We start from the raw sequence: 8,474 nt of genomic DNA on the forward strand, positions 1-8,474 counted from the left end.
AGCTAGGAACATATCGGACTTTTAGTTAGTACTGTAAATGTTTATAGAAAGCCGGACGTGACGTGTTTGTCACACTAACTAGCACAGGGGTCGGGAACCCGCGGCTCTAGAGCTGCATGCGGCTCTTTAGCGCCGCCCTAGTGGCTCTCTGGAGCTTTTTAAAAAATGTATGAAAAATGGAAAAAGATGAGGGGAAAAAATTATTTTTTGTTTTAATATGGTTTATGTAGGAGGACAAACATGACACAAGCCTCCCTAATTGTTACAAAGCACACTGTTTATATTAAACATGCTTCACTGATTCGAGTATTTGGCAAGCGCCGTTTTGTCCTACTAATTTTGGCGGTCCTTGAACTCACCGTAGTTAGTTTACATGTATAACTTTCTCCGACTTTCTAGGACGTGTTTTATGCCACTTCTTTTTCTGTCTCATTTTGTCCACCAAACTTTTAACGTTGTGCATGAAAGGTGAGTTTTGTTGACGTTATTGACTTGTGTGGAGTGCTAATCAGACATATTTGGTCACTGCATGACTGCAAGCTAATCGATGCTAACATGCTATTCAGGCTAGCTATATGTACATATTGCATCATTATGCCTCATTTGTAGCTATATTTGAGGTCATTTAGTTCCCTTTAAGTCCTCTTAATTCAATTTATATCTCATGACACACTATCTGTATGTAATATGGCTTTTATTTTTTAGCGGCTCCAGATAGATTTGTTTTTGTATTTTTGGTCCAATATGGCTCTTTCAACATTTTGGGTTGCCGACCCCTGAACTAGCACAAAGGCTTGCCATTTAGCAAATTTTACTGTTTGAATCATTTTAAATGAACACAGTATATGTTCTTTGGTTAATTTCATGAGCACATAAAAGTGTCAAGTTGAGTTATTTGCAAATAAGGAATACATTTACCATCAACGCCCAACATAACATACAGTCGGGGTCAAAAGTTTACATACACTTGTAAAGAACATAATGGCATGGCTGTCTTGAGTTTCCAATCATTTCTACAACTCTTATTTTTTTGTGATAGAGTGATTGGAGCACATACTTGTTGGTCACAAAATACATTCATGAAGTTTGGTTCTTTTATGAATTTATTATGGGTCTACTGAAAATGTGACCAAATCTGCTGGGTCAAAAGTATACATACAGCAATGTTAACATTTTCAGTAGACCCATAATAAATTCATAAAAGAACCAAACTTCGTGAATGTTTTTTGTGACGTTTTTTTTAAACTTGATTGATTGAAACTTTCATTAGTAGATTGCACAGTACAGTACATATTCCGTACAATTGACCACTAAATGGTAACACCCGAATAAATGTTTCAACTTTTAATCAATTCATGGTATATGCTCCAATCACTCTATCACACAAAAATAAGAGCTGTAGAAAGCATTGGAAACTCAAGACAGCCATGACATTATGTTATTTACAAGTGTATGTAAACTTTTGATCGTGACTGTATATGTAACGTCAAACATTTGACATGAATTAGTAGTATTTTAGAAAAGAAAACTAGAATGTGTTGTACATGTCCCACTTGGTCCGTGGTATATTCATCATAATTTGACTTTTAATACAAATAATGGGTAAAGATGATTGTACATTAGACAATGACAAAAATCATCAAGGTATTATTTTGAATTTGATAGAAGACTGAATGTTCTAAACTCTTTTATGCCGGTGTTGTTTTAAGTCGAAAAATACTGCAAGGACTGGTTTTCTATTAGACATTTTTAGTCATCTGGAACAAATGTGTCGGTTTTTGCTGTTTTAGATTCATTCAGAAACCAAACTGACAACCCATTGCGTGTAACAAACTAGTCTGTTAACCATTCTGCGAAATTAAAGAATCCCACCCATTAGTGACTAGCTCTGTACTTTTTACGACTGCAAAATGAGCCACTATGGGGGCCGAAGAAATGTTGATAAAGAGGGTGAGAAACACTACTGAATTCAAGAAAGAACTTGTAGTAACCTTTGAAGGTGGCGTCCCTGTGAGGTGACCCCTCTTTGCTCATCACACCTTTACCAAGTCTTCAATAAAGGTAAAAGAGATGTTAAATGGGCATTCATCATTATGTTCTACAAACCCCGTTTCCATATGAGTTGGGAAATTGTGTTAGATGTAAATATAAACGGAATACAATGATTTGCAAATCCTTTTCAACCCATATTCAATTGAATGCACTACAAAGACAAGATATTTGATGTTCAAACTCATAAACTTTATTTTTTTGCAAATAATTAACTTAGAATTTCATGGCTGCAACACATGCCAAAGTAGTTGGGAAAGGGCATGTTCACCACTGTGTTACATCACCTTTTCTTTTAACAACACTCAGTAAACGATTGGGAACTGAGGAAACTAATTGTTGAAGCTTTGAAAGTGGAATTCTTTCCCATTCTTGTTTTATGTAGAGCTTCAGTCGTTTAACAGTCCGGGGTCTCCGCTGTTGTATTTTACGCTTCATAATGTGCCACACATTTTCGATGGGAGACAGGTCTGGACTGCAGGCGAGCCAGGAAAGTACCTGCACTCTTTTTTACAAAGCCACGCTGTTGTAACACGTGCTGAATGTGGCTTGGCATTGTCTTGCTGAAATAAGCAGGGGCGTCCATGAAAAAGACGGCGCTTAGATGGCAGGATATGTTGTTCCAAAACCTGTATGTACCTTTCAGCATTAGTGGTGCCTTCACAGATGTGTAAGTTACCCATGCCTTGGGCACTAATGCACCCCCATACCATCACAGATGGTATGGGTGCGTCGATAACAGTCTAGATGGTTTGCTTCCCCTTTGGTCTGGATCACACGATGTCGAATATTTCCAAAAACAATTTGAAATGTGGACTCATCAGACCACAGAACACTTTTCCACTTTGCATGAGTCCATCTTAGATGATCTCGGGCCCAGAGAAGCCGGCGGCGTTTCTGGATGTTGTTGATAAATGGCTTTCGCTTTGCATAGTAGAGCTTTAACTTGCACTTACAGATGTAGCAACCAACTGTATTTAGTGACAGTGGTTTTCTAAAGTGTTCCTGAGCTCATGTGGTGATATCCTTTAGAGATTGATGTCGGTTTTTGATACAGTGCCGTCTCAGGGATCGAAGGTCACGGTCATTCAATGTTGGTTTCCGGCCATGTCGCTTACGTTGATGATATTATGGACCATAGATGTTGAAATCCCTAAATTTCTTGCAATTGCACTTTGAGAAACGTTGTGCTTAAACTGTTTGACTATTTGCTCACGCAGTTGTGGACAAAGGGGTGTACCTCGCCCCATCCTTTCTTGTGAAAGACTGAGCATTTTTTGGGAAGCTGTTTTTATACCCAATCATGGCACCCACCTGTTCCCAATTAGCCTGCACACCTGTGGGATGTTCCAAATAAGTGTTTGATGAGCATTCCTCAACTTTATCAGTATTTATTGCCACCTTTCCCAACTTCTTTGTCATGTGTTGCTGGCATCAAATTCTAAAGTTAATGATTATTTGCAAAAAAAAAAAGTTTATCAGTTTGAACATCAAAAATGTTGTCTTTGGAGCATATTCAACTGAATATGGGTTGAAGATGATTGCAAATCTTTGTATTCCGTTTATATTTACATCTAACACAATTTCCCAAATCATATGGAAACGGGGTTTGTATAAAATGTGTCTCGCATCAATATTTGTGGGAGTCTGGAACAGATTAATTGGATGTACATTACTTCATTTAAAGGGGAACATTATCACCAGACCTATGTAAGCGTCAATATGTACCTTGATGTTGCAGAAAAAAGACCATATATATTTTTAGCCGATTTCCGAACTCTAAATGGGTGAATTTTGGCGAATTAAACGCCTTTCTATTATTCGCTCTCGGAGCGATGACGTCACAACGTGACGTCACATCGGGAAGCAATCCGCCATTTTCTCACTTTCGTCGGTGTGTTGTCGGAGGGTGTAACAACACGAACAGGGACGGCATCAAGTTGCACCAATGGCCCAAAGATGTGAAAGTGGCAAGAAATTGGACGAAATTTGTTCAAAATACGAGGCTGTGGGGAAAGCCGACGAAATGGTCAGTCGTTTGTTCCGCACACTTTACCGACGAAAGCTATGCTACGACAGAGATGGCAAGAATGTGTGGATATCCTGCGACACTCAAAGCAGATGCTGACATCAACTCCAAAACTGGACAGATCAGCTTTCAGGAAAAGAGAGCAGATGAGGTTATGTCTACAGAATATATTAATTGATGAAAACTTTATTCATTACTCGCGGTTTTACGTAAATTATTATACATAAACTGTGTTTACCAATAATTTAGCTTAAAAACATTTATTTTTTTCAATCATTCGAGTACATTCGGGTGGTCTTGTGTAATGCAGTATTTTGTGTCTATTTAGGTATGGTTAACCTGAGTGCTGAAATCGTGGAAAAATATATGTTCTTAGCGCGCCTGAAATGGGCTGTCTGCACTCTCAAAGTGCATGTTGTTGCCAAATGTATTTCATATGCTGTAAACCTAGTTCATAGTTGTTAGTTTCCTCTAATGCCAAACAAACACATACCAATCGTTGGTTAGAAGGCGATCGCCGAATTCGTCCTCGCTTTCTCCCGTGTCGCTGGCTGTCGTGTCGTTTTCGTCGGTTTCACTTGCATACAGTTCAAACTGATATGGCTCAATAGCTTCAGTTTCTTCTTCAATTTCGTTTTCGCTACCTGCCTCCACACTACAACCATCCGTTTCAATACATGCGTAATCTGTTGAATCGCTTAAACCGCTGAAATCCTAGTCTGAATCCGAGCTAATGTCGCTATACCTTGCTAATCTATCCGCCATGTTTGTTTGTATTGGCATCACTGTGTGACGTCACTGCAACATTGCGTGGACATTGGGGGCGGTACCTCTGGATTGGCAGACCGGGGTGGTGGTTCCTCTCTTTAAGAAGGGTAACCGGAGGGTGTGTTCCAACTATCGTGGGATCACACTCCTCCGCCTTCCCGGTAAGGTCTATTCAGGTGTACTGGAGAGGAGGCTACGCCGGATAGTCGAACCTCGGATTCAGGAGGAACAGTGTGGTTTTCGTCCTGGTCGTGGAACTGTGGACCAGCTCTATACTCTCGAAAGGGTCCTTGAGGGTGCATGGGAGTTTGCCCAACCAGTCTACATGTGCTTTGTGGACTTGGAGAAGGCATTCGACCGTGTACCCCGGGAAGTCCTGTGGAGAGTGCTCAGAGAGTATGGGGTAACGGACTGTCTTATTGTGGCAGTTCGCTCCCTGTATAATCAGTGTCAGAGCTTGGTCCGCATTGCCGGCAGTAAGTCGGACACGTTTCCAGTGAGGGTTGGACTCCGCCAAGGCTGCCCTTTGTCACCGATTCTGTTCATAACCTTTATGGACAGAATTTCTAGGCGCAGTCAGGGCGTTGAGGGGATCTGGTTTGGTGGCTGCAGGATTAGGTCACTGCTATTTGCAGATGATGTGGTCCTGATGGCTTCCTCCGGCCAAGATCTTCAGCTCTCACTGGATCGGTTCGCAGCCGAGTGTGAAGCGACTGGGATGGGAATCAGCACCTCCAAGTCCGAGTCCATGGTTCTCTCCCGGAAAAGGGTGGAGTGCCATCTCCGGGTTGGGGAGGAGATCTTGCCCCAAGTGGAGGAGTTCAAGTACCTCGGAGTCTTGTTCACGAGTGGGGGAAGAGTGGATCGTGAGATCGACAGGCGGATCGGTGCGGCGTCTTCAGTAATGCGGACGCTGTATCGATCCGTTGTGGTGAAGAAGGAGCTGAGCCGGAAGGCAAAGCTCTCGATTTACCGGTCGATCTACGTTCCCATCCTCACCTATGGTCATGAGCTTTGGGTCATGACCGAAAGGACAAGATCACGGGTACAAGCGGCCGAAATGAGTTTCCTCCGCCGAGTGGCGGGGCTCTCCCTTAGAGATATGGTGAGAAGCTCTGTCATTCGGGGGGAGCTCAAAGTAAAGCCGCTGCTCCTCCACATCGAGAGGAGCCAGATGAGGTGGTTCGGGCATCTGGTCAGGATGCCACCCGAACGCCTCCCTAGGAAGGTGTTTCGGGCACGTCCGACCGGTAGGAGGCCACGGGGAAGACCCAGGACACGCTGGGAAGACTATGTCTCCCGGCTGGCCTGGGAACGCCTCGGGATCCCCCGGGAAGAGCTGGACGAAGTGGCTGGGGAGAGGGAAGTCTGGGCTTCCCTGCTTAAGCTGCTGCCCCCGCGACCCGACCTCGGATAAGCGGAAGAAGATGGATGGATGGATGGATGGGTGTGACGTCACAGGAAAATGGACGGGTGTATATAACGATGGTTAAAATCAGGCACTTTGAAGCTTTTTTTAGGGATATTGCGTGATGGGTAAAATTTTGAAAAAAACTTCGAAAAATAAAATAAGCCACTGGGAACTGATTTTTAATGGTTTTAACCCTTCTGAAATTGTGATAATGTTCCCCTTTAAGTAAAAATGCTTCAGTATTGTTGATTCAGTCTTTGTGGCAACTTTTGGTATGGAAACTGAGGTCTGACTGTCGTTACCACTGTAATTGTAATTGTTGACTCTGCGCCCCTCCCTATTTTTTTTCTTTTCTGATAAGTGGGAAATATATTGACAATATTCCTGATTTCCAGTAGAGGATTTGTTGATATTCTACTGTGCAACATCCTTATATCAGCCTTCTTTTAGACAATTCAAATAGAATCTTAAACAATAACAGTGCCCCCACCACTGAAATGGCTAAATGGTTGTGTGTGTGCGTGCGTGTGCGAGCGTGGGGAGGTGCAGGGCTAGGCCGAGGCAGCACTGCAGTGCAGATGTACGAATGCAGGGGCCTGGGCTGAATCAGCAGCCTCCACCGTACTGTGCTCCTTTAACTCCCTTCCTCCCACAGTGAGCCAGTGAGCTGATGATGCTGCAAGAAGATGACAAATAAAAGACATGAATGAGGCAAGCACGCACACAAACCTTGACTGTTGCTATGGACACATCCATCCTTCAGCCTGCATTCCTGCACCTCTTTACATGAGTGTAGTGCAGTTTGCTGCTAATGGACACAGATGAACAGGGGGTGGGGGTTGAGTGTGTAAGGGAGCAAAGATGGCTGTCTCCAAAATATCAATACATATTTTCACTGCTCAAGTATCTGGATGAGGTCATGTTTTTGTCATTCATGCTTCTAGTTTGTGGGTCCTTTTCAGCAAGAGGAAGAAGAGCGGGAGAAGATAAACAATTTATTTAACATCTCTGCAAGGTAATGTTCCATAACACCGTTCATCAAGCTCTCATTCTTTGATGTCATCGTTTATATGCTGGGTTTTTACTAACTTTTGGATGTATTCTGTTTTTAACACATTCTATGAGGGTCTGAACAATCTTCTAGCTCTATAGTGCCCTCTAGTGGCGTTTTGAGGCAAATACACTGGGTGCTTCATTAGGTACACAAACCAGTGACGCCTACAGCCAATATAACAATGCTCAGCTTGAAATGCAATTATTTAACACTGGATTATCCTAGTTTGATGCAGAGCACTTCTACCTCACTGTAAAAACACACGTTTGTTTTTTGTAGTGGTGTTGTTTAAAACATTTAAATTTTACAACCACTATAAAAATAGTAATAGTTATAATTCTATGAGAGAAAATAACACTATGTATATGTGTATACATATATATATATATATATATATATATATATATATATATATATATATATATATATATATCAGTGACGTGCGGTGAGGTTGATGGCTGGTGAGGCACTGACTTCATCAAAGTCAGATTTACAAACATATGAACCCTAAAGAGTATCTTATTCACCATTTGATTGGCAGCAGTTAACGGGTTATGTTTAAAAGCTCATACAAGCATTCTTCCCTGCTTGGCACTCAGTATCAAGGGTTGAAATTGGGGGTTAAATCACCAAAAATGATTCCCAGGCGCGGCGCCGCTGCTGCCCACTGCTCCCCACTGCTCCCCTCACCTCCCAAGGGGTGAAAAAGGGGATGGGTCAAATGCAGAGGACAAATTTCATTACACCTAGTGTGTGTGTGACAATCATTGGTACTTTAACTTAACTTTAACTTTACACATACAAACTGTAGCACACAAAAAAGCACATTTAATAAAAAAAAACGTTATTATGGTCTTACCTTTACTTAGAAATTAAGTCCATGCGCCGCAACTAAAGCCCTCACTTAAACTTTCCACGTGCAAGATTGAATCTATTTAAAAAAGTGTAACCAAGGGTTTATAAATGTCGCCTATACTGTATGAAACTACAAAATAACAAACACGGAGGCTCCAGTTTACACGAGGACCACTTTATTTACCTTCTTTCAAAAACCTCCGCAACGTGACATCACTTCCGCTCTTAGCGCCTTCAAAATAAGAGCTCAAGGCATATACTGTATAACAGCGCATAACAGGAACTTAACATCACAAAGAGGAAAGCCC

Source organism: Nerophis lumbriciformis, linkage group LG28 (genome assembly GCF_033978685.3).
Source record: "Nerophis lumbriciformis linkage group LG28, RoL_Nlum_v2.1, whole genome shotgun sequence".
NCBI classification, from domain to species: domain Eukaryota; kingdom Metazoa; phylum Chordata; class Actinopteri; order Syngnathiformes; family Syngnathidae; genus Nerophis; species Nerophis lumbriciformis.